This window comes from Bos grunniens, chromosome 2, assembly GCF_055505025.1.
Source record: "Bos grunniens cultivar Pamir isolate PY7600 chromosome 2, Bosgru_T2T1.0, whole genome shotgun sequence".
In the NCBI taxonomy this organism is placed as follows: domain Eukaryota; kingdom Metazoa; phylum Chordata; class Mammalia; order Artiodactyla; family Bovidae; genus Bos; species Bos grunniens.
The window spans coordinates 43,154,505-43,178,376 of record NC_141166.1 but is presented as its reverse complement, the minus strand read 5'-3'; the positions used below and the strand labels follow the sequence as shown (position 1 = coordinate 43,178,376).

General features: G+C 39.0%; 1 protein-coding gene across 13 annotated transcripts in view; it reads left to right on the top strand.

Moving 5' to 3' along the window:
- Positions 1 to 23,872, top strand: part of PARD3B (par-3 family cell polarity regulator beta) — a 1,159,019-nt gene that overhangs the window by 852,842 nt on the left and 282,305 nt on the right. The window contains exon 19 of one of the 13 annotated variants that reach the window (XM_086344523.1): positions 1 to 23,872. This exon is cut by the window's left edge and continues 23,299 nt beyond it; it is cut by the window's right edge and continues 51,227 nt beyond it. The exons of the other annotated variants lie outside the window; for them this stretch is intronic. The gene's annotated coding sequence lies outside the window, so the exon portion shown is untranslated. 13 annotated transcript variants of the gene reach the window in all.

Sequence of the window (23,872 nt, the reverse complement as noted above, 5' to 3'; positions counted from 1 at the left end):
GCTTAGCTCAGACAGTGGATGACTTTGAAGTAAGTTATTACATCGCACATCAGGAAGAGTTAAGTGTTAATTTCTAAACTACAGTTATAGTTTTTTCCCTGAAACGGATGTTTGATCCTGGGGTATTGATGGACAAACCTAGACGAAAGCAAGTGACTTCTCTCAAATGATGTTTGATTATTTCTTCCTCTGTCCTCCCCTATTGAGAAGAAATAGGGGAGAAAGAGGTGAGAAGAGATGAACATGCAGTCTGTCCTCAGATTAGAAACGATTAATAATTAACTCATGAATATGGTTTAAATTTTTAAAACAAAACAAAAAGATGTCCTTTAGTAAAGGACTTTTATGAAATCACACACTGCCCCAGTGAAGAGAAAAAATAAGAGGGACTAAGTCCCCTGGGTAGGTGAGAGCAAAGTGGAAACATTAATGATCCAATATGGTAACCATTAACCACGTATGGCTTTTGAGCTTAAAATGTGACAGGTCTGAGTTGAGGTGTGGTGAAAGTGTAAAATAGACACCTGATTTCAAAAACTTAGTATTAAAAAAAAGAGTAAACATCTTAAAAATTTTATATTGATTATATGTCGGAATTATAATATTTTATACATGTTGGGTTACATGTTGGGTTAGCTAAAATGTATTAGTAATCTCAGCCATTTCTTTTACTTTTTAAAATGTGGCTCATAGAAATTTTTAAATTACATGTGTAACTCACATTATAGTTCTGTTGGACTGCAGCGTTCTAAACCACAGATATTCAAACTGGGTTCCTGATGACCCTGGCCTTCTTCCTAGTGTGACAGCCAGAGGCCATGGAGAAGGTTCATAATCACTTCCATTAGAGAAACTCCTTATTTATCAACAGGTTTCTGACTATGAACATCTTTGAAAGAATCTGCAATCAAAATATTTGCCAGCTCTAGTCTTAGAATATTTCCCATCTACCCTACAGATGCAGAATGAGAAGGACAAATTCAAATACCTTTCTCCATCTCCTATCACTGCACCACATGCATTAACATGAGGGGGCTACTAGGTCTTTCTATGATTCTTTGTTATTTGGGGAGTTCCTCAAAGGTTTATTTGTTAGTGAAATTTTACCCCCTTTCTGTAAGTTACAGAAATTTATTTGCAATGGAATGTCTTTTAAGTATTCCTAATTGATAGCATGGAAGGCCAAGTTACAGATGGTCTTTATTAGGAATTCTTTTTCTTCTGGAAATTGTAGACCCCTTCCCCCTACCCCCTTAGCAAAAGTGATCAGAGGATGATTGAGTGGTCTCTTGTGGAAATATGTATTTACCTATGTAACGATCAGTTTCAACTCAGCACATTCTTCTGTAACCAGTGAACTAACCTGTAACCTCTAAGGGGTGTTGACATCTCTTCAGCTCATAACCCTGTGTGTGTGTGTACACATGTATTTTTTAAACTACAAATACAGTTGCTAATGTAGTGAAGAGCTTTATAAGTGACTCTGTAAATTTCATTTTCTTAAGGATAAGTAATAATCCTGACAATTTTAATTACCCCCTTTTGCAAATAAAGTTAACACATGGTCACATACCTGATTGTACTCTGTGAATTAAAGCTGAGACTGGTAGAAACAAATAGAGGAAAGAAAATAACAAGTAGCAAGATTATTTAAAAACAAACACACACACAAAATATTGGTTTCCCTGACACTCACTGGGCTTCCCTTGTGGCTCAGATGGTAAAGAATACGCCTATGATCCGGGAGACCTGGGTTTGATCCCTGGGTTGGGAAGATCCCCTGGATAAGGGAAAGGCTACCCACTTCAGTATTCTGGCCTGGAGAATTCCATGGACTGTGTAGTCTATGGGGTTGCAAAGAGTAGGACACGACTGAGTGACTTTCACTTTCACTTTTCACTTTGACATTCATTATAACCAAAAGTAGCCATGGAACCTCACGGGATATTTGTATGTGTTTGTGGTCAGAGAATTGATACAGGAACCCAAGATAAAGAACAGACAATATCCTGGTTAGAATATACAGTCTCTGCTGTTTGGAAGTTTATAGATTTTATTCCTCTGTGTGTGACCTTTCCAGTTGGTCCTCAAGAAAGCCCGTTGATTTTGCTCTGATGAGTTTTACATGTTTTATTGAAAGGAGGCATTCTGATGTGAGAAAGTTTGCTTATCATTAGCTGAATTCATGTTCACGCAAAATGTTAATCCATAGATCACACCAGAGGGAAGGACGGAGCATAAGTGAGAACTGTAAATCAAGTAATGTTTTCCTCATGTATCTTTTTTACCTCAGGCAGATGTGCATACTTGGTGGTATAGCGTGATTGACATGTTCCTTCCACAAATGTGGGTTTTATACATTTCCCCATGATCAAAAAGGAAAGAATTCTATCTTGAAATTACAGATGAACCATTTATTTTCCATCCTTTCAAAGCAAGAATATAAAAAACAAGCCCAAACTTTATGCACTGCCTGCCTGGCTTCCTTCCTTCCTTCCTTTCCAAAGTGCCGATTGTGCCAGGTGTCATGGGAACTATAGACAAATGAGACCCTCTCGTGGACCTTACCTTCTGTGTAATAATCATAATGCAAGCATCACTAGCCATGCCACAAAATAAGTCAATGCACATAGTCATGCGTGCCCCCACTTCGGGATATGATAGGAAGCTGCAGAAACAGACAACAGATGCCTCCCATGTCCCCTAGCTCTTGTTTGTCTTCAGAGATTGCCATCATGCTCTTGAAGCCCTCTAGTCTCAGACACCAATTATGCTAGGTGTAGAATTGTCACACATATGAATAGTGCCTTTACTGTGGGTATGTGTTCAGCATATAACATGACTCTCAGTATCATGCCATGTGAACCATGCATTCCTCTGTGTTCCACTGAAGTACAGTGAGATGTCAGGGGAAGAATCTTGGCCCTAAGAAACAGAAGATATAGGTTCTAAATCTGTCTATTCTACCAACAAATCGGGTCGTCTTGTCAGATAAAAAGTCTCAGATTTAGAGGTATCAGATTTGTAACTAGTTTAGATTGGATCATCATTATGCTTCTTCCAAACTCTAAATATCTAGGGTTCTGTGAAAGATGGTGAACAGAGGTTTCACTATAAGGTGGTGACCTCTGAACCTGACTCCACCTTGAAGACTCAACTCAGAGCCCTTGTCTTTGGTTAAGAATATTTCTTTAAGAACCAGCATAAGTAATTAGTAGACAGTTTCACATGAGTGAGAATATATGTGAAGTCTGAAACATGACCATCTTATCATTTGGCCATGTGTTCACTTTCAAATCAGTATCATCAGAGTTCTCCAAAGAAACGGAGCCAGTAGGACACACACACATACACACACGCACACACATATATGTGAGGAGACTATTATGGGAATTGGCTCACATTATGGAGGCTAAGAAGTCCCACAGTCTGCTGTCTGCAAGCTGGAGAGTCAGGACAGCCTTGATATATAATTCATTCTGAATTTAACGGCCTGTGAATCAAGGAAGCAGATGGCGTAAGTCCCGGTTCTGAACCAAAGACCCAAAAACCAGGAGAAAATGGACATCCTAGCTCAAGCAAAAAACCAAACTCGCCCTTCCTCTTTTTCTTCTATTCAGACCCTCAGTAGATTAGACGATGCCTACCACATTGGTGAGTGTGATCTCTTCTGAGGCTCCCAACTAAGGAGCACCCTCAGAGACAGACCCAAGAATGTTTTACCAACCATCTGGGCATCCCTTAGCCTAAGATGACATTTAAAATTAGCCACCACCATCTGCAAGTCAATATACAGTTATTTCTTGGGTTTTTTTACTTAACTATAGAAAGCCTGTGCTCAAAATGAGCAGTTCCATTTCCGATTTTTACCCTGGACCTACACTGTCTCCTCTCATTTCCCAAAAAGGCTGAAATACTATGTGGCTGAAATTCCTCTCTCCCTCTCTACATTTCTTCCCTATGCCCGCTGTAAACTTTCACTTAAACTAATACCCTGTTGTACTATCGTTTCTTCAGCCTCTCGTACAAGAGAGCTATCTAGTTGCTGACTTCCACACCCTGATGAATTTGGGAAGCGTTCATTCATTCATTCCCTCATTCACTAAACATTTCCCTAGTGCCTATTATTTCCTAGGAATATTATTCCCTGGGAAATGTTAATTAATAATCCAGTCTTTGCTGTTGAGGAACTTATTTTCTATTTGAAAAGGTGAATAATAAGTAATTATGCGACAGTGCATAGTAACCATTAAGAAGAGAAGAACACATGTCTGAAAGCCTCAAATCCATAGTTGAAGGAAGAATGGCCACTTAATCAGACCCAAGATGCATATTTAGTCCTAGATGCAGAATTAAGGCCCAGTTCAGCTTACTCTTTCTCCATTTTGTCAGCATCTTAAGAAATGACTTTATGGTTGGCTCTTTCTTTAGTGGAACATTTTTGTTAAATGATCTGCTATAAAAAAAAATTTAATGTAACCTAACCTTTTATAATTTAACCTAACCCTTGTCATTAAAAGAAAAATGTCATTATTAGCTTCTTTGTAACTCTTTCAGTCTGTGCTCAGGCAGTGGTGTCCTAATTAGATGACTTGGATTTCCAACTTTAAAAGAAATCCAACCAGATACATGATTCACAGTGCAAACACTAGTGACACCTTGCAACAGCAGAGCTTGGTGAAAGCGTCTCTGTATGACACTGTCGACGTGACATGGAGCTCATTTAAGCTAATAAGCAGTAATCATTTGCTGACTCGGAATATGATTCCCAATTTTGGCATACTTGCATCCTTTGTGTGCTTCTGTGTACTTTAAGTTCCTAAGTGAGTGCTCTGAGATGAATTGAAACATATTTTCTAGGTATTGTCTCAATTCCCACATGATCTTTACGTCTGTTAGAAAGCACGTTCATTTGGAAAAATGTTTTGGCGTCAGTTAATGTTTTTGTTGACTATAAAGCATTAGGTGAAGTTTTGTTCAAGTTGAAATGACGAAGTTGATCTGCTCTATCCCTGTTGACTTTCAGTTGTAGAAATGAGAGATTTGCTAGGTGGGAGTACTAATTCTACTTAGATTTTTTTTTTTATATGATAACTATTTTATTCATTCTCTCTCAATTTTATAGCGTGGCCACTTGAAAATGCCCTACTCTTACTTTCATATTAAAGGTAATGATCTTCTGTGTTGCTGTTTGTGATATATATGAATAAGTTTCTTTTTGTAAATGAGATAAATGGCTCAAGACTTCTAGTTCATTTATTTTTGATATAATTGTCAAATTAGTGTTCTACTTTTTTTTTTTTTTTCAAATAACAAAAGGCTCTGTGAAGGAGCTTTGGCATATTATATATGGTGGAGAAAGATTGTTTATTTCCCTTTTACACATTCATGCATATACCCAGAGTTATAAAGAAGACTCTGTCATAGAGATATCATGGCTGTAGATCAAAACTTTCCTCCCAATGTGTAGTTGTAGATATTTTAACTCGTCTATTTCTTCTTGTCTCCACATTCTCATCTGTTTCATTCTTTTATATTATTTTCATTTTCAGTTAAATTGTTAAACTCCAGTTACATGGAGAATATTATCATGGAAAAGCATAAGTTTAACTTATATCACATCTAGTTCTGGCAATAGCAGTGATATATCACAGTGCTTTCTCAGTGCTTTTAGTCTTGTAATTGAACTAGCTTTTATTTTCACTTACTAAACAATGTACTCTAGATAAGTCATTTCACTATTTTGTGTATCATTCTTATCATGTAGCAAATCAGTTCATGGTAATTATTCCTGCTCGGTTCACAAGAATTCTAAAGGGTGTATAATAATCTAGTGTTTGGCCCATGAAATACATTTCTAAAAAGGAACTGGCCACAAGCAAGCATTTCCAAGTGGGAATAGAATTCTATAGACCTAACTTTTAAGTAATTGATCTTTGTTGAATTGTAGTGAGTTTCCAGATAACTTTAATTCCCAGAGTATGTGGAGTGAAGCTTTACAGCTGAGCCACTGTTAAAGATCTTACTTCTTTATTTTATGTATTACACAAGGAAGAAGACTAAAATAAATTGAACAGGTGTTCCTGGGAAAATAAGTCTGGAAAGAATCCAGAGATTTGAGAATGGGAAGGATAAAATTTAACAAATGTTCTGGCAAAATGTATATACTACCCTAAACAGTTATGTATCTCAAATAGCTTCTAACAAATTGTAAAATTTATCAAATTAATTTGAAGTTTTTTGAACACCATTTTATTTCAAGCTAATGTGCTGAAATAACCAAAATTGAAGTATTTCTTAGTTCAATAATTTATGCTTATACAGGACAAGAAGCGAAAGGCAAAGAAAGAAGAAAAGGAAAGATACACCCATTTGAATGCAGAATTCCAAAGAATAGCAAGGAGAGATAAGAAAGGCTTTCTCAGTGATCAACGCAAAGAAATAGAGGAAAACCATAGAATGGGATAGACTAGAGATCTCTTCAAGAAAATTAGAGATACCAAGGGAACATTTCATGTAAAGATGGACACAATAAAGGACAGAAATGGTATGGACCGAACAGAAGCAGAGGCTATTAAGAAGAGGTGGCAAGAATACACAGAGGAACTATACAGAAAAGATCTTCATGACCCAGATAATTGATCGCTAACCTAGAGCCAGACATCCTGGAATGCAAAGTCAAGTGGGCCTTAGGAAGTATCACTATGAACAAAGCTAGTGGAGGTGATGGAATTCCAGTTGAGCTATTTCAAATCCTAAAAGATGATGCTGTGAAAGTGCTGCACTCAATATGCCAGCAAATTTGGAAAACCCAGCAGTGGCCACAGGACTGGAAAAGGTCAGTTTTCATTCCAATCCCAAAGAGGGTCAATGCCAAAGAATGCTCAAACTACCACACAATTGCACTCATCTCACACGCTAACAAAGTAATGTTCAAAATTCTCCAAGCCAGGTTTCAATAGTACATGAACTGTAAACTGGATTTACTGTAAACTGTAAACTGGATTCAAGCTGGATTTAGAAAAGGCAGAGGAACCAGAGATCAAATTGCAAACATCCATTGGATTATTGAAAAAGCAAGAGAGTTCCAGAAAAATATTTACTTCTGCTTTATTGACTATGCCAAAGCCTTTGATTGTGTAGATCACAATAAACTGTGAAAAATTCTGAAAGAGATGGGAATACCAGACCACCTGACCTGCCTCCTGAGAAATCTGTATGCAAGTCAGGAAGCAACAGTTAGAACTGGACATGGAACAACAGACTGGTTCCAAATTGGGGAAGGAGTACGTCAAGGCTATATATTGTTACCCTGCTTATTTAAATTATATGCAGAATATATTATGTGAAATGCTGGGCTGGATGATGCACAAGCTGGAGTCAAGATTGCTGGGAGAGATATCAATAACCTCAGATGTGCAGATGACACCACCCTTATGGCTGAAAGTGAAGAAGAACTAAAGAGCCTCTTGATGAAAGTGAAAGAAGAAAATGAAAAAGTTGGCTTAAAACTCAATATTCAGGAAACTAAGATCATGACATCTGGTCCTATCACTTCATGGCAAATAGATGAGGAAACAGTGTCAGACTTTATTTTCTTAGGCTCCAAAATCACTGCAGATGGTGACTGCAGCCATGAAATTAAAAGACGCTTACTCCTTGGAAGAAAAGTTACGACCAACCTAGACAGCATATTAAACAGCAGAGACATTACTTTACCAACAAAGGTCCATCTAGTCAAGGCTATGGTTTTTCCAGTAGTCATGTATGGATGTGAGAGGTGAACTATAAAGAAAGCTGAGTGCTGAAGAACTGATGTTTTTGAACTATAGTGTTGGAAAAGACTCTTGAGAGTCCCTTGGACTGCAAGGTGATCCAATCAGTCCATCCTAAAGGAAATCAGTCCTGTACATTCATTGGAAGACTGATGCTGAAGCTGAAACTCCAGTACTTTGGCCACATGATGTGAAGAACTGACTCATTGGAAAAGATCCTGATGCTGGGAAGGGTTGAAGGAGAGAGGCGAGGGGAATGACAGAGGATGAGATGGTTGGATGGCATCACCAACTCAATGGACCTGAGTTTGAATAAACTCCAGGAGTTGGTAATGGACAATGAGGCCTGCCATGCTGCAGTCCATGGGGTCGCAAAGGGTTGGACACGATTGAGCAACAAAACTGAACTGAACTGAGGACATTCTCCACTTAGCATGTCAGTTCATCATCTAAGAGGTATCTTAAGGCAAGTATTAATCCATTTTGCCATTAGAGAAAGATAAAGTCACCAGTCATAGAACTATGAGGGATATATTATATGCAGAATTTTCAAATCAAGGTTCAAAAAATACAAAACCATGAATAAATTCTAAAAAGGAGCATTTGAGTAGGATCAAATAATTTCACAAAATTGCAACTCATATATAGGCTTTAGGGGTTTGGCCTTAAATCGTTTAGTTTTCTGCTACTGAAAGTGTGTCCTGTGGACCAGCAGCTAAGAGCATCATCAGAGAAGTTGTTAGAAATGATCTCAGGAGCCATCTCAGGCTTATTGTATTAGAATTGGGGTTGTGATCAGTTCTCCAAGTAATCCATGTGCAAAAGTTTGAGAGGTGTTGGTTTGGTAAAATGTAAGGTTAATTCTTGCCAATAGGGTGGTATGTCTGCCAAGAAAAATTATGTGAGCCTAGACCACATTAATAAACAGATGATATCCAGAGAGAGAAAATGATCAGACTTCTTGTCTTGATTGCTCTGTTCAGTTTTGGGCACTGTCCTTTATACTGAAGAATGTATGTCCAGGACACTGACCAGGATGGTGAAGCAGCTCAAACCAATTTCAAGGATAAATAAGAAATAATGGAAGAAACGGGAAAAACGGAGCTGGAGGAGAGACATCCAAAGGGCAGTCCCTTGGAAGAGGGGTGGGAAGGCGGCAGGAATAAAGCAGATAATAGAGTGAATGGAGCAATATATCTTTGCTAAATACAAAGTAGAGCTTTGAAACAACCACCTGTGTCCTGGAATGCATCTTCTTTTTTCCGTAAAGAGAGAGATATATTATTGGAGGTTTTCAAGCAGAGACTGGAAAACCACTGACTGTAATAAGTCCACCTGCCGAATGCTCTCCAAGCATCTTCTACTTCACCCTTTTGACACTTGTCACATTACTTCTGCAATTTTAAAATAATCTTCAGAAGTATTCTCTGTTTGTTCCACCCGGGAAAGGGCCAGTGTGTCTTAGTCACAGACTTTCCTGTCCCTAGCCTCAAGCACAGTGTCTGACAAAGTGTTCTTCTGTGATAAAGGAGGAAGGAATACATGGCAGGGATTGACTAATGTATTCATTAGTATAGCCAATTAATATTTACTGATTGCCTTTGATAGGTCAGCATTCAGAAAACTTAAGTGAACAAAACAGATTAATATTCTGGCTCTGAAACTTCATTTCCCAGGACTTCCCTGGTGATCCAGTGGTTACGACTCTGCACCCTCAAGGCAGAGTCATGGGTTCAATTCCTGGTCAGGGAACTAGGATCCCACATGCCACACAGCAAGATCATACATAAACAAGTTAATTAATTCATTTCCCCATGGGATTGTCATCGCAAGAATTTATAGGCAGTTCATACAGAAAGAAAGAAGAACACAAATCAGGTGTCTTTGCCAGAGTAGCACCTCTTGGAAGAAGTTAACACCTTCAGAATATCTCAAAGACAAACCAGACTACTGTGAAGTGTTTGGAAGTTGAGATAAAATAGAGATCTCGCTTGGTTATTTTGAAATTACCTTGGGATATGAAGTTAAAACTCCTCACGTGCTATGAGACTGGTGAAAATCTTGGACAAATTAGTAGAACTTCAGTGATTAGAAGACTCCAAATGGGAACAGTATGTCTGTATTACCAGAGTACTTCAGAGAACATGCTCTGTTTCATGAGCAGTGTCTTATTTTGTGATTTGTCTGGATTATAGCATGGCAATATAACTAATACATTAATATTTGCTATTAGAACTATTTTTGACCTAAACATTTTACCTGAAACACATTCTTTTACATGAATTACTCTAAATTCTTTGAGCTTTATTCCATCCAGGTGCCCAAATTTTTTCCTTATCACCATGCATCTTTGATTTTATAATATAAGTCAGTAGGAAAACAGGATTCATTTAACAGAAAATTGCTTTTCGCAATCTTTTCTGGAATCTCTTTTGTCTGTTACCCAGGCGATATCTGAATTATTACTTTGTCCTCAAAAGCTTTTACCAATTTGGCAACACAGAATGACTAAATCTCTCTCTCTTTTTTTTAAATCTAGCTTTTCATTAGGAGAGAAACTCCCCCAATTCATTTCTGTCTGCCTTTGCCTCAGTGCTAAATCTTGGGTGTCTCTAGTCTATTTATAATAAATATCCTCATTATGACTGAGGTCATTTCAGTTCTCCATAGTACTTCTAATGAAAGTGGTGCCAAATGACCAAATGGATAAAGCTTCCCTTCTGGATATTCCTGCCACCCCAAGAAAGCATTCCCATCAAATATCTCCTAATTGCACTCCATGAATCAGCTTCAGGCATAGCCTTATCTCTGGTTGCTTCCCCACTCTCTGCTGATAGCCAATAACATGCACTCAGAGCATGAAGGGGATAACGATGGTGTGACTCCCAGAAAGCCCGCCTTCGAGTGGAGTTAGAGAGCTGTGTAGATTCTTCCCTTTCATGGCTCTGACATGATTTATTTTAACCAATTTGCCTCCAGACATGGTTGGCTATCATTGCTTCAAACACTTTAACTTTGGATCCTACGGGGATGCTTGGACTCCTCCCATCATTTCTTCTGCCTTACACGTTGGTCCCTTGTTGGAACATCTTGTATTAATCAGCCTTCGGTGGTAACTGTAGGCAAGTAACATAAGCACTTTCTCTGACCGTCTGTAAAATTAAGAAGTAACTACAAAGCCTCTGACACATTCCTTATGAAAGCACAGTCCGGCTACCCTGGCCTGGCTCACAGCTGTGGCAAACAGCACTTTTGCCTCTCAGCCTCCTGACATCTGTTTTCTTTTCTGTCTGTCTGCCCCTGCTCTCCTAACGGACCCTGTATCTCCTCGCTCTCTCCCTAAGCAGCCCCCCTCCACCTTCACCCCAAGACCTGACCCCACTCCTCACACCTGCTTGGGCCCCATCTAACACAGGATGTTTAATATGCTATATCCATGGAAGAGAAAGGAAATTGAAGGTGCCAGCCATGAGCTTTCTTCTCTGCTCTTTTAAACGGGGAAGAATAGCACCAAGAGCAAGGAGGCTCTTTTCTTTGTGGCAGCAGAAGCATGGAAGGGGTTAGGGAAAGAACACTTAAGGAATTAGAGCTTCCAGCAGGTACACAACGTTTGATCTTCTAATGGTGTTGCCACTGGGCCTGATAGATTTTTTTTAACGTGGGAGATGGTGAGAAATCAGAGCTTTGGAAGTGGGAAATGTGTTCATTGGTTTTTGTTTTCTGTTGTAACACAGAGAAGCCCACCGAGACCTAAAGCTGTGGAACTGTCAGAAGAAATAGAAATAGGGGTGTGTCGATTCAGAGTAAATGAGACACACAGAGACATATTCAGTGAGGACCTACTAGTGACACCCTGAAGAGGGGAGAGGGGCAAACAGGCGTGATTCTAGAAGGAGAATGACAGTGGGTCAGTGAAATGATTTCTAGGCAGCTTTCGAGTCCTGCACAGGCTGTGAACAACACACAGGCTGTCAGGTCAACATGTCTCCTCCTCGGTGTGACTGTCAACAGAGAACTCACCTGTTGCAGGTGGTCCTTGATTTTGTATGTCTGACTTCAGGCTTTCTCCATGGGTATTTCTGAGAAACGCTGAATATAGTCTTCAGTACCTCAACTGACAAATGAGCATTTCTGTCCTCACTCAGGGACACGTCCTGGGAGCCACCAGTTCCCTTTCTGCAGTGTTGTCATTATTGTCTTTTCCAGTAGTGTTTGGGTATTTATTTGAAATTTTTAGGACATTTTGCATTCATTTGAGCTACTTGGACTATATGTAAAATTCTGTGGGTGTGGTGGGGGAGGAGAATGCCAAAGAACAAAAATAAAATATTCTAAACTCTGGAAATATATTGCAAAGTTTGTCATCCAAAAGTTGGGTAACTGGGAGTTTTATCAGTTAATTCTTTCTCCTCTTTTGTAGTATATAACAATTGTTTGACTGTCATGTTCAAAGGGAAAATGTTTTAAATATATTTTTCAAAACCTTAGTTCTTAAAAGTGTACTACAAATGAGGGCCAGCATCAGCTTCGAGTTGAAAACAAATGATTTCATTCAATGTTTCCATATGAAGTAAGACATACACCCAACTGCTTGAGAAAGTGTCTCCACATTCTCAGGAGCCTGGAAAATTTGAACTAGAGAGGATTTGGGTTAAGAGACAATGAGCAAAAAAAAAAAAAAAAATTTGGAGTGTGACTGAAGCAAAGAAATCATACAGTCTAAGATCTAACATTCTTAATAGATGGGTAAAAAATGGAAATAGTGACAGATTTTATTTTCTTGGGCTCCAAAATCACTGCAGACCATGACTGCAGCCATGAAATTAAAAGACGCTTGCTTCTTAGAGGAAAAGCTATGACCAACCTAGACAGCATATTAAAAAGCAGAGACATTACTTGGCCGACAATGGCCCGTCTAGTCAAAACTTTGACCATAACGAAATCTGGGCACCAAAGAACTGATGCTTTTGAACTGTAGTGTTGGAGAAGACTCTTGATAGTCCCTTGGACAGCAAGGAGATCAAACCAGTCTATTGTAAAGGAAATCAGTCCTGAATATTCGTTGGAAGGACTGATGCTGAAGCTCCAATACTTTGGCCACCTGATGGAAAGAGCTGACTCATTTGAAAAGCCCCTGATGCTGGGAAAGATTGAAGGTAGGAGGAAAAGGGGATGACAGAGGATGAGGTGGTTGGATGGCATCACCGACTCACTGGACATGAGTTAGGACAGTAAGCTCCAGGAGTTAGTGATGCAACTGAGCAACTGAACTGAAAGATCTGTAGCTCCAGTGTGTTCATTCAAGAGCATTCTTCTGGAGAAATCAAAGAGTCATAGAGAAAAGAGTTACAGATGGTATTAGTGAAAGTTGATCTAACAACAAACCTAACTTGACACTCAGTTAGGCTAATAGATCACCAAGATCCATGTGCATCACGGAAAGTCTACTTGGCCTTTTAGTGATACATCAACATATTAAACTGCAAGAATATCCAACCAGTCCATTCTGAAGGAGATCAGTCCTGGGATTTCTTTGGAAGGAATGATGCTAAAGCTGAAACTCCAGTACTTTGGCCACCTCATGCGAAGAGTTGACTCATTGGAAAAGACTGTGATGCTGGGAGGGATTGTGGGCAGGAGGAGAAGGGGATGACAGAGGATGAGATGGCTGGATGGCATCACTGACTCGATAGACGTGAGTCTGAGTGAACTCTGGGGGTTGGTGATGGACAGGGAGGCCTGGCGTGCTGCGATTCATGGGGTCGCAAAGAGTCAGACACGACTGAGTGACTGAACTGAACATATTAAAGAACAACCACAGATCACCAGATATTTGAGGAAGGCTCTCACAGGAAAGACACTGAAATCAAAGACATGTTCAGTCGCTCAGTAGTGTCCAACTCTTTGTGGCCCCGTCGACTGCAGCCTACCAGCCTCTTCTGTCCATGGGATTTTCCAGGCAAGAATACTAGAGCAGGTTACCATTTTCCACTCCAGGGGATCTTCCTGACCCAAACATCAAACCCATGTCTCTTGTACCTCTGGCACTGGCAGGCAGATTCTTTATCACTGTACCACCTGGGAAGCCAAAATGAAAAATAGATGCATGAATTAAAAGGAAAAAGAGACAATGTGTAAGATCAAAGACATCATCGAATAGTTACAACGTGATCAGAAAGAAAAGTTTTGTCTTTGAGGCAAAACCAAATGTACTAATAGAAGAATAGTGATAAGTTGTTAAGAAAATTTAGTAGGATTGGAAAATAAAGCTGAGGAATTCTTCTAGAAGGTAGAACAGAAGGTCAGAACATGGACACTAGTAGGGTGAAGGTTATTAGAAGATCATGCCAAGATGCTCAACCTGTGATAAATTGGGATTTTCAAAAAAAAGAAAAAAGAGTAAAAGAGAATGTGTAGCACAGTAAGGCCATATCCTCATATAATTTCAGAACATAAAGACTAGAGAAAATATTCCTAACATTTCTAGAGACGGGGAAAAAAAGAAACAGATATCCTAAGAAAGATGAGGAATTAAAACAGTGTTGGATTTCACAACAACAATAATGGAAATAAGAGGGCAACAGTTAAATGCCTTCAAAATTCTGTGAAAATTGTATTTTCAGTGTAGAATGCTTATCTGGCCAAATATCAATCAAATGTAAGGGTAAGAGCATTATTAGATGAGTAATCAAGCAGTTTTTCTCTCATGCTCTCAGTCGCAGGAGGAGGGTGTGCTCCCCCAGATTGTTGTTGTTCTTTGAGACCCCATGAACTGCAGCATACCAGGCTTCCCTGCCCTTCACTATCTCCTAGAGTTTGTATAAACTCATGTCCATTGAGTTGGTGATGCCATCCAACCATCTCATTCTCTGTCACCGCCTTTTCCTTTTAAAAAAGAAAGAATTCTTTTTAAAAAAATAAAAATCTCTCTTGAATTAATAACATAAACATAGATACCTGGCTTCCCCTAGAAATTTAAATCACTTAGCCGCCTTGGAGCCATTGTCAACCTGACAGGAAGATGTGCCCCATTTAGCTGAATCCCATACTCTCCAATTTGCCGGTCTCTACCCTGTCCCATTGTCTCCCTGAACCAGAGGCTAAGTGTCAGGTGTTATTTGGCACTGTGATTATGCAGTCATTTTACATGCTTCAGAATTAAGAAAATCAAGGGACCTCATTTTCATCTCATGCCGTCATCAAAAGTGTGACAGTGAAAGAGATTCTGAGAGGGCTTTGGGTTTCCTGGCTTACTGTACGAGGTTATCTGCCCGGCTTCCTAGCTATTCACATTTTCTGTTAAAAATCCATGATAATATAGTATAAGCTTGTGTTAGGTCTGAGCATAGACCACTTATCATATGGTCACCTGTTCATAGAAGTTTTATAAACTTTGTCACCTTGCAGCTATTTCTTCTCCATATTACTGTTTTCAAAGACCTGTTTTTGTTTTATTTCTCTGATGATATCCACACACTTGATCTTCTTCACATTTTTCTTCTGCACGCAGTGAGGGCCTGATCAATGAGGAATGACTATCTGTTGATTACCTCACAGCTTTCACCCACTGTATTGCAGTTCATGCATCCTGCTGTCCTGCTTCCTTTTTAAATAGCACCATTATCCTGATGGCTCCTGCACAGTGGGTGGCCTTCTGTGACTCCCTGGTATGTTTCTCCCATGGTCGAACACAGTGAATACATTTCCATCTTGTACTTATGCACTGGTGTTTTCCTCCTTAAGTGCATTGCCCTCCATTTATTTCCTTTCGGTTTTGTATTCCTTATTCAGAAACACTTTTCAAATTGGTCAAAGCACATTTTAATTTTTCTACTGCTGTCAAAGGTGCTGGTTACCTCTCTTTGAATTGTTGTAATTATCATACTTTATAATGATGCCATTTTTTATTCAGATCATTGGTTTAAACATGCAATTACATAGACTCTATGGCCAATCTCTACAGAATATTAGGAAATGCCAACTCAAGATTACCCTTGAGTCACTGAAAAATGTTGTGCTTTTTTTTAAACTTCGAGCAATTTAACCAGTTACGTAAAGTAGTTAAGTAGCCTGAATTAAGCCTAATCTGTAATTTATTGTTAAGTAAACATGGTTAAAGCCAACTTTTGTACGAACACCAGGATGTAAAATTTCACAATGTTTGTTACTGTCGTATACACAAGTTCCAAATAACCTGAAATAAAAAGTCATAATAGAAGAGGGACAGTGGATCAGGGCCAAATCCTAAAGATCTTTTATTTAGAGTTGTTTGTACAGACAGCATTAAAGTAGTAAAATTAATGATACTTACTCTTATCAAACTTAGCACAGTCTGAGAAGCTGCAAGATTTGCATTTCATTTGATGTCCTGTTAAACATACCAATATGTGAGTTGTTTCTGTCTTCTTATATAAAATAAGGTTTGTTTTCAAGCTCTTTGCCTAGTGATTTAGGAAGAATTGGGAGTTGTATCTAAGCAAAGGAGCCTTTGCAGAGCTGCTAATGGTCATTAGAGTTTGTCAGTTGGGTCCTCAGAGAAGCAGTAGCTAAGACAAAGTCAGAGTAAATTGAGAGAAAAATTTTTAAAAGGGAGGGAGCAGGACTGGGCAGGGAGAGCCTTGACCACCTCACCAATCTGACAAAGTTTTGGCCAGCCCAACATGAGCTCCAGAGCAAAGATGGCCCATTAGCAGAGTCCTTGCTAGGCAAAAACAGCCAGGCCCTTGAACCCTACCTTCACTGGTGTCTACCATGGAAGGATGTGGCCTCAAGTCCAGTGCTGAAGAGTATCCTAACAACAGGAATAGCTAGAGGCTGTCCACGGTGGCTGCACTCTGTGCTGCTGAATGACAGGTTCTTTCTTGAAGGAAGATGTTCGCAATGCATCTTTATCACTGTATGTAGAACATTCCCCTTATTGCTGAAAAGCTGCTAGAGATGGTTTTGCCATTCTTCTTCTGTTATTGTCAGTTTTTCAACAGCACATGAAAATTCCACTCTTCTATACCAAAGTAATACTGTCACAGGAGACCCAAGTTCCTAATACCTAAGGAAGCTCCCAAGCATTAGATAAAGGAGTCAGACTGGGATGGTCAGAAAATAGCACAGAAGTTGGATAGGAAAGACACTCACCAAGCATTGACCCTACCTGAAAATGAAAAAACCATGATAGGCAGATGACCAAGGAATCAGACTTGGGTCAGGGTTACCTAAAATACTTTTCCCATTCATTTCACAAAATGATTGCATTTGCCTCTTTGAAAATGATTAGCTCCCAGCTGAAATCATGGAGAGGAAGTTGATTGGGAATTTTAATAATCCAGAATCAACCCTCATTTTGAAAGACACGTATGCCCTTTCGTTCTTTTAACAATGACTCTTGCCTTTGAATATTGTCCTTTAACTGCGAGACAAAAGCAGTTAGATGGGGAAATTTTCATTTTACAGTAGAAAAGATAGAGAATAGTACAAGCAAAGGATACTAATAATAAAAATTCTTAGGTGGTGTTACAAAGTGACTTTTTGAATTCTGGGAAATACAAACAAAATGAAGAGGGAAATTCAGGTAAAATAAGAAAAAATACATACAAAGATAGAGAATAATCTTAGTATTGGTATTGTATATATACTGGCTCATTACCCACTGCATCAAAGATCATAATGTGTTTATTATACGATTTACCAAATGATAGCTATTTCCTGAACAACTGGCCTCTCCTGTCCTTTGTTAATAATGATGCCTGCACTTTAGGGCAGAAAAATTGAAAAAGTTATCTGGAAAGACTCTGCGGGAAATAAGAGAGGAATTGGTAATCTTTTCAGCTTTGCTTTTTTTTTTTTTTTCCAAACACTGTTACATTGGCTTTTGGGGGAATCTGAAAAGTGTCATGGGGACTACAACTAAATCTTCAAGGTAGAATCCAGGAAAGGAAGAAGCAAACCCTAAACACAGTCATTTCATATGTAATCACCCTTTATCCTTACTTGGTCTGTCTCTTCAAATTCCACTGGCTTGTAAGAGGTCTGCCAAGGTCAGATAGTAAATATCAACCAATTTGTTGTTTCTTGTTGCAACCATGTTTTCCCTAAAGCAGATAAATAGTGAAGAGAAATCTACTTCCCTGCCTCACACAGCCATCGCTGTAACACAGGATTTCTTAAATGAAACAATTCCACAAAAGAAATATGCAGGTATTAATTATTCATTTGTATTTAAGAATTTCTTCCATTAGCATTTTACAGAGATAAGAATTGAAGATATAATTAAACTTTGAAATGAAAACCAAGGTTTAATTAGTGAGTAGGTAGCACTCAGATACCTGACATCTTCCCAATCATATAATAAAATGTTATGAAAGAAATATTTTAGCCAAAAGGAGAGAATTGTATCTTTCTTTTTCTTTTTATTAGAAAAGGAAGAAAGAGGGAAGTGTGATATTGTGTTCTGTGCTATTTTTTTAAATTATGTCATTTGATGGAGTGCAGACCTGTGAAAGTTCATATTACCCAGAGTTCTTTTTACCATGCACCGAGACACGCCCAAGCCGGCACCAAGCAGCCATGTTTTGTGGTGGTTCATCTGGCTCCCCTTCAACTCTATTCCGACCCCTGGATGTTTCTTGAGTTAGATCAGTAGTCTTTGTACACTGCTGTTTATCAGAAAGCCCTGGGTTTCTGGATTGGTTTATGAAGATTTGGGTTTAGGTTAAAAGCACATCATAGGCAAACATATGTTGAGCATTATTCAGTGTGTGTCGACTTTGAAGAGCCTCCCAGGTATATGTAGGATTTCATATGATGAGGAGATGAATTCACTTCAAGGTACTCAATCTTATTGCCAATCTTTTTCAATAAGAAACCATCTCTAGCCTCCTTACTTTGCACATCTGTGTTTGATAACATAGGAGAATGTCTTTGATTAGACTTTCAGGGTAATCATTCAAACGCAACTTTCTCCTCTGCTTTGCCACATCTTATAAAGTTAGATTTTGCACATTAGTGATGCAGCTGATTGCACTGAAATAATATTGACTTTATGAGAGACTGTAATCTTGTTCAAAACTTCCTCCCTCCCCCAAAGTGCTGCTATTTTGGTGTCAGGTTCTCCTCCGTCACCACTTTTACGAGCACTTCCCAAAATACTATTTTCTTTTTGTTTCTTTTCCTTTATTGTATTTTTATAACTTTTAATCATGTTTTTATGATACCTTAATAGCCTAAGGCAAAGTGACAAGTGGCATTTCTCTTCCCTAAATCATTTTTCACTTTTATGTAACCCTAATGGCATTGAAAGAAAAGAGGTCTCTGGATTGTGACCAAAATACTTACTTATAATTTTCCACAATATACTTTATGTTTCTAAGCATCAACATCTCTTAAAGCATCTGTACTATTCATTTTTGCTCAATCTCTGTAATGATTTGTTTCTAGCAATTACAAAAGTAAAATCTTGGCCTTTCTCTTTTTTTAATTATTTATACAGTTAATAACATTCCTGTTTTATTAAAAAATTAGTTATTAAACTATTTATTTAAAAACTATTTACATCTTATTTGCAATTAGTACTCCTATTGAAAGTGAAAGTGTTAGTTGCTCAGTTGTGTCCAACTCTTTGCGACCCCATGGACTATAGCCCAGCAAGGTTCTCTGGGAATTCCATGGAATTCTCCAGGCAAGAATAGTAGAGTGGATAGTCATTCTCTTCTCCAGGGGATCTTCTCAATCTAGGGATCAAACCCAGGTCTCCTGCATTGAAGGCAGAATCTTTACCATCTAAGCCATCAGGGAAGCCCTTATTAATTGCACATTGAATCAATAACAAGAGAAGTTTTTTAAAAATCTGTATTCTTTGTTCATCTTTCTGGTTTTCTCTTTAAGTGAAATTGTTCTATTGTCATTTTTCAAAAGGTGAATGTTATTTTGTGGAATAAAATAGAAAGTTGAATTAGAAACAGAGGCAATCAGTGCCTGGTCATTATTAAGCTATTATTGTCTCTTTTCTCACTTTGTACCCCTGGCTCCCCATTCATGTTGTGAAATTAAATATATCTTTGAAACCAGTGTTTTTGATGAGATCGTTCCTTGGAGGAATTGTATCTATGATTAATCTCTTAATCCTAGTTGGTCACAGTCTTTTTTTTACCCTTAAAGTGTCTGCCTGGAATGCAGGAGACCCAAGTTTGATCGCTGGGTTGGGAAGATCCCCGGGAGAAGGAAATGGCAACCCACTCCAGTACTCTTGCCTGGAGAATCCCATGGAGGGAGGAACCTGGTAGGCTACAGTCCATGGGGTCACAGAGTCGGACACGACTGAGTGACTTCACTTTCACTTTCACTGATCTTGATAGATGTAACCCGCATCATCTCCTTTGGGCAAGGAGTGGTGGATTTGTAACCGTGAAAGGATGACCTCGGGCTGGGTGCTCTGGAGGGGGACAACTTTGACAACTGTGCCAGGTGCTGAGTTAGTGGTAGACTCTGAAAGCTCTGAAGTTTGGACTGGAGTGAGAAAGAAGAGCAGAAGCTATAGCAGAGGCTTAGTAGGTTTTAAGAAATGAGAATTCAGCTGACCAAAAAAGAAGTTTCTGTAGACAGATGTCTTTGAAGTTCTGTTGCCCATCAGGAGCTTCAAGGTAGAAGTGACCACCTTGGAAACTGAAGGCACTCATTTAATTTCCAGTGATGTTTTCTGATTCTTGACATGGCTTTAATTCTAGAATTCCTAAATGTAGCTCTAGGAGTAAGTTGAGTTTACTAGTCTATCTCAAAGTTAATAAAACAGGTGAAATGAAGGGCAGAAATGAGGGAAAACATTGATTTCCAGAGACCAGAGATTTCCCTTAAAGAAGTGTATGGTGGCTTCTGTTTGTACATATAGCATCCCAGTGTCTGTCTGTCAAACTACCTACCTCCCAGAAGATACGTGTTGTACAGAGGAAATACAACTAAAGTCAACAGTTTACAAGAAGACCATTCTTTATGGAGTACTAAGCTCTTTTATAGGACTAAGTCAGATGTGGGGAATTTTTAGATAAATAGCCTTACAGCTGCTAAATTCTACCCAGTTTTCTCTCATTACGTAGATATCCATAACAGCCTTGGGTTTTGTGTGTCTGTAAGGATAGTGTTCGTAATTGAGCTTTGTACTGTTTGTGGGGTTGGCCTGTGATAGGTTCCCCTCATAACAATAACAGAATCTTACATCTAGTGAACATGTAGGAGTGAATATTTAAACCATGTGTGAGGGAGGGGGAAAAAAAAACATAGTGGAGCTTTTCTTTATGCAATACAGTTATGGATTATCTTTGCTGGCTGGATATTTATTTCAGATTTTTGTGGTCTCTCATGTCCTGGATTATAGGGAGTCTTTGTAAATGGGTTTCATATGGTAGCTGGTGACTCTGAAGGACTCTATTTTAAGATAATTAACTTCACAGTTTTAAGTTAGATCTATGCTGCTCCCTGAATGAAGTCACCTTGATTAAATTAGGTATGATTTTATTAAGTTGGTCAATACCTATGGGAACACTAAATATTTGCTTTGATTTACCACTGTATCACCTTCACTTAAATATTGCACAAGAAAAACAAGGACATAAGAGTAACCCTTCTGGATCAATGCACAGGCAGCATTTGGTGTCTGGTGTGGCAGCCAGTGACACGTTAAGGTCTGTGATATGAAACAGCAGAGATATACAAACGGTACCAGACTTCCATAGCCTTGGGTTTCCCTTACTCCCTCATTCTTCATCACCTAAGTGTGCTCATAATTTTGCAGTCATGAGCATCCTTTGTCATGCTCCTGACTTGTTGCCTGTGACTGCTGATTCATCTAGTTTCATTGCTCTCATGAAAACCAGTCTGCACTTTATCATATCATTCAGAAGTGCCCTATTTTGGTAGAAAAAAGTAAATCACACACCCCAAGCAGTGGTGACATCATAGAGAAAAAAAATTCATTTTTTCTCTTTCTAGTCTTTAAAAATCTCCCCAGAGTGTATTGAGGTAGGAATCAGAACACAATCTACTTACCTCCAAAGCAATTAAGTTTTGCACATACAATATGATAAGCCTTTGTCTAGAGGAGCATCTTACAGATTTACAGCTTACAGTCTTACAGATTCCTACAGATTCCCTAAAACCATGGCTATGTCCACCCTGTCCCACTCTTTTGGGAGCAGTGTGCTCCACAGTCAACTGTAAGTGAAGGAAGTCATCAGGACCAGAGAGAACATAAGAAGATGTGTTCTTGACAAGAGCAACATTTGCTGCAATTTATCCAGAAAGCCTTCCTTGGACACACTCTTCCCCAGCTCCAGCCCTGCCCTGGTCAAGGTGCCTTTCTTTTCTGCTCTTATGACTTATGAGTAAGCCTCTAAAGAATAAATTATCACAGAATATGGTAATTTTCTATTTATGTGGCTAACTAAGAATAGTGGCAAGAATACACAGAGCTGTACCAAAAAGGTCTTAATGACGCGGATAACCATTATGGTGTGGTCTTTCATCTAGAACCAGACATCTTTGAATGTGAAGTCAAGTGGGCCTTAGGAAGCATCACTACAAACAAAGTTAGTGGAAGTGATGGAATTCCAGCTGAGCTATTTCAAATCCTAAAAGATGATGCTATGAAAATGCTGCACTCAATATGCCAGGAAATTTGGAAAAGTCAGCAGTGGCCACAGGACTGGAAAAGATGAATTTTCATTCCATCCCAAAGAAAGCAATGCCAAAGAATGTTCAAATTACCATATAATTGTGCTCATTTCACATGCTAGTAAGGTTATGCTCAAAATTCTTCAAGCCAATCTTCAACGGTATGTGAACTGAGAAATTCCAGATGTATAAGCTGAATTTAGAAAAGGCAGAGGAACCAGAAATCAAATTGCCAGCATCTGTTGGATCATAGAAAAAGCAAGAGAATTCCAGAAAAACATCCACTTCTGTTTAATTGACTATGTTAAGGCCTTCAACTGTGTGGATCATAACAAACTGTGGAAAATCCTTGAAGAGATAGGAATACCAGACCACCATACTTGCCTTCTGAGAAAACTGTGTGCAGGTCAGGGAGAAACAGTTAGAAACAGGAAATGGATAAACGGACTGGATTCAAAATTGGGAAAGGAGTACGTCAAGGCTGTATATTGTCACCCTGCTTATTTAACTTCTATGCAGAGTACATCATGCGAAATGCCAGGCTGAATGAATTACAAGCTGGAATCAAGATTTCCAGGAGAAATATCACAACCTCAGATAGGCAGATGATACCACCCTAACAGTAGAAAGCAAAGAGTAACTAAAGAGCCTCTTGATGAGGGTGAGAGAGTAGAGTGAAGAAGCTGACTTAAAAATCTGCATTTAACAACTAAGATCATGGCATCTGGTCCCATCACTTCATGGCAAATAGATGAGGGAAAAATGGAAACAGTGACAGACTTTATTTTCTTGGGCTCTAAAATCACTGTGAACAGGGACTGCAGCCATGAAATTTAAAAAATGCTTTTTCCTTGGAAGAAAAGCTATGACAAACCTAGATAGCATATTACAAGGGAGAGCCATCACTTTGCTGACAGAGATCCCTATAGTCAAAGCTGTGATTTTTCCAGTAGTCGGGTACGGATGTGAGAGTTAGACCATAAAGAACGTTAAGTGCCAAAGAATGGATGCTTTCAAACTGTGCTGCTGGAGAAGGACTCTTGAGCATCCCATGGACAACAAGGAGATCAAACAAGTCAGTCCTAAAGGAAATCAACCTTGAATATTCATTGGAAGAACTGATGCTGAAGCTTCCAACACTTTGGCCTCCTGATGCAAAGAGCTGACTCATTAGAAAAAACCCTGATGCTGGCAGAGATTGAGGGTAGGAGGAGAAGGGGACGACAGAGGATGAGATGATTGGGTGGCATCACCAACTCAATGGACCTGAGTTTGAGCAAACTCCAGGAGATAGTGAAGGACAGGGAAGCCTGGTGTGCTGCAGCCCATGGGGTGACAAAGAGTCAGACACAACTTAGTAACTGAACAACAGCAAATCCCTCTTGAACCCCTTGAGTGTGTACAGCAGATCTTTCTCATCTCTTTTTTCACTAACAGGAAGC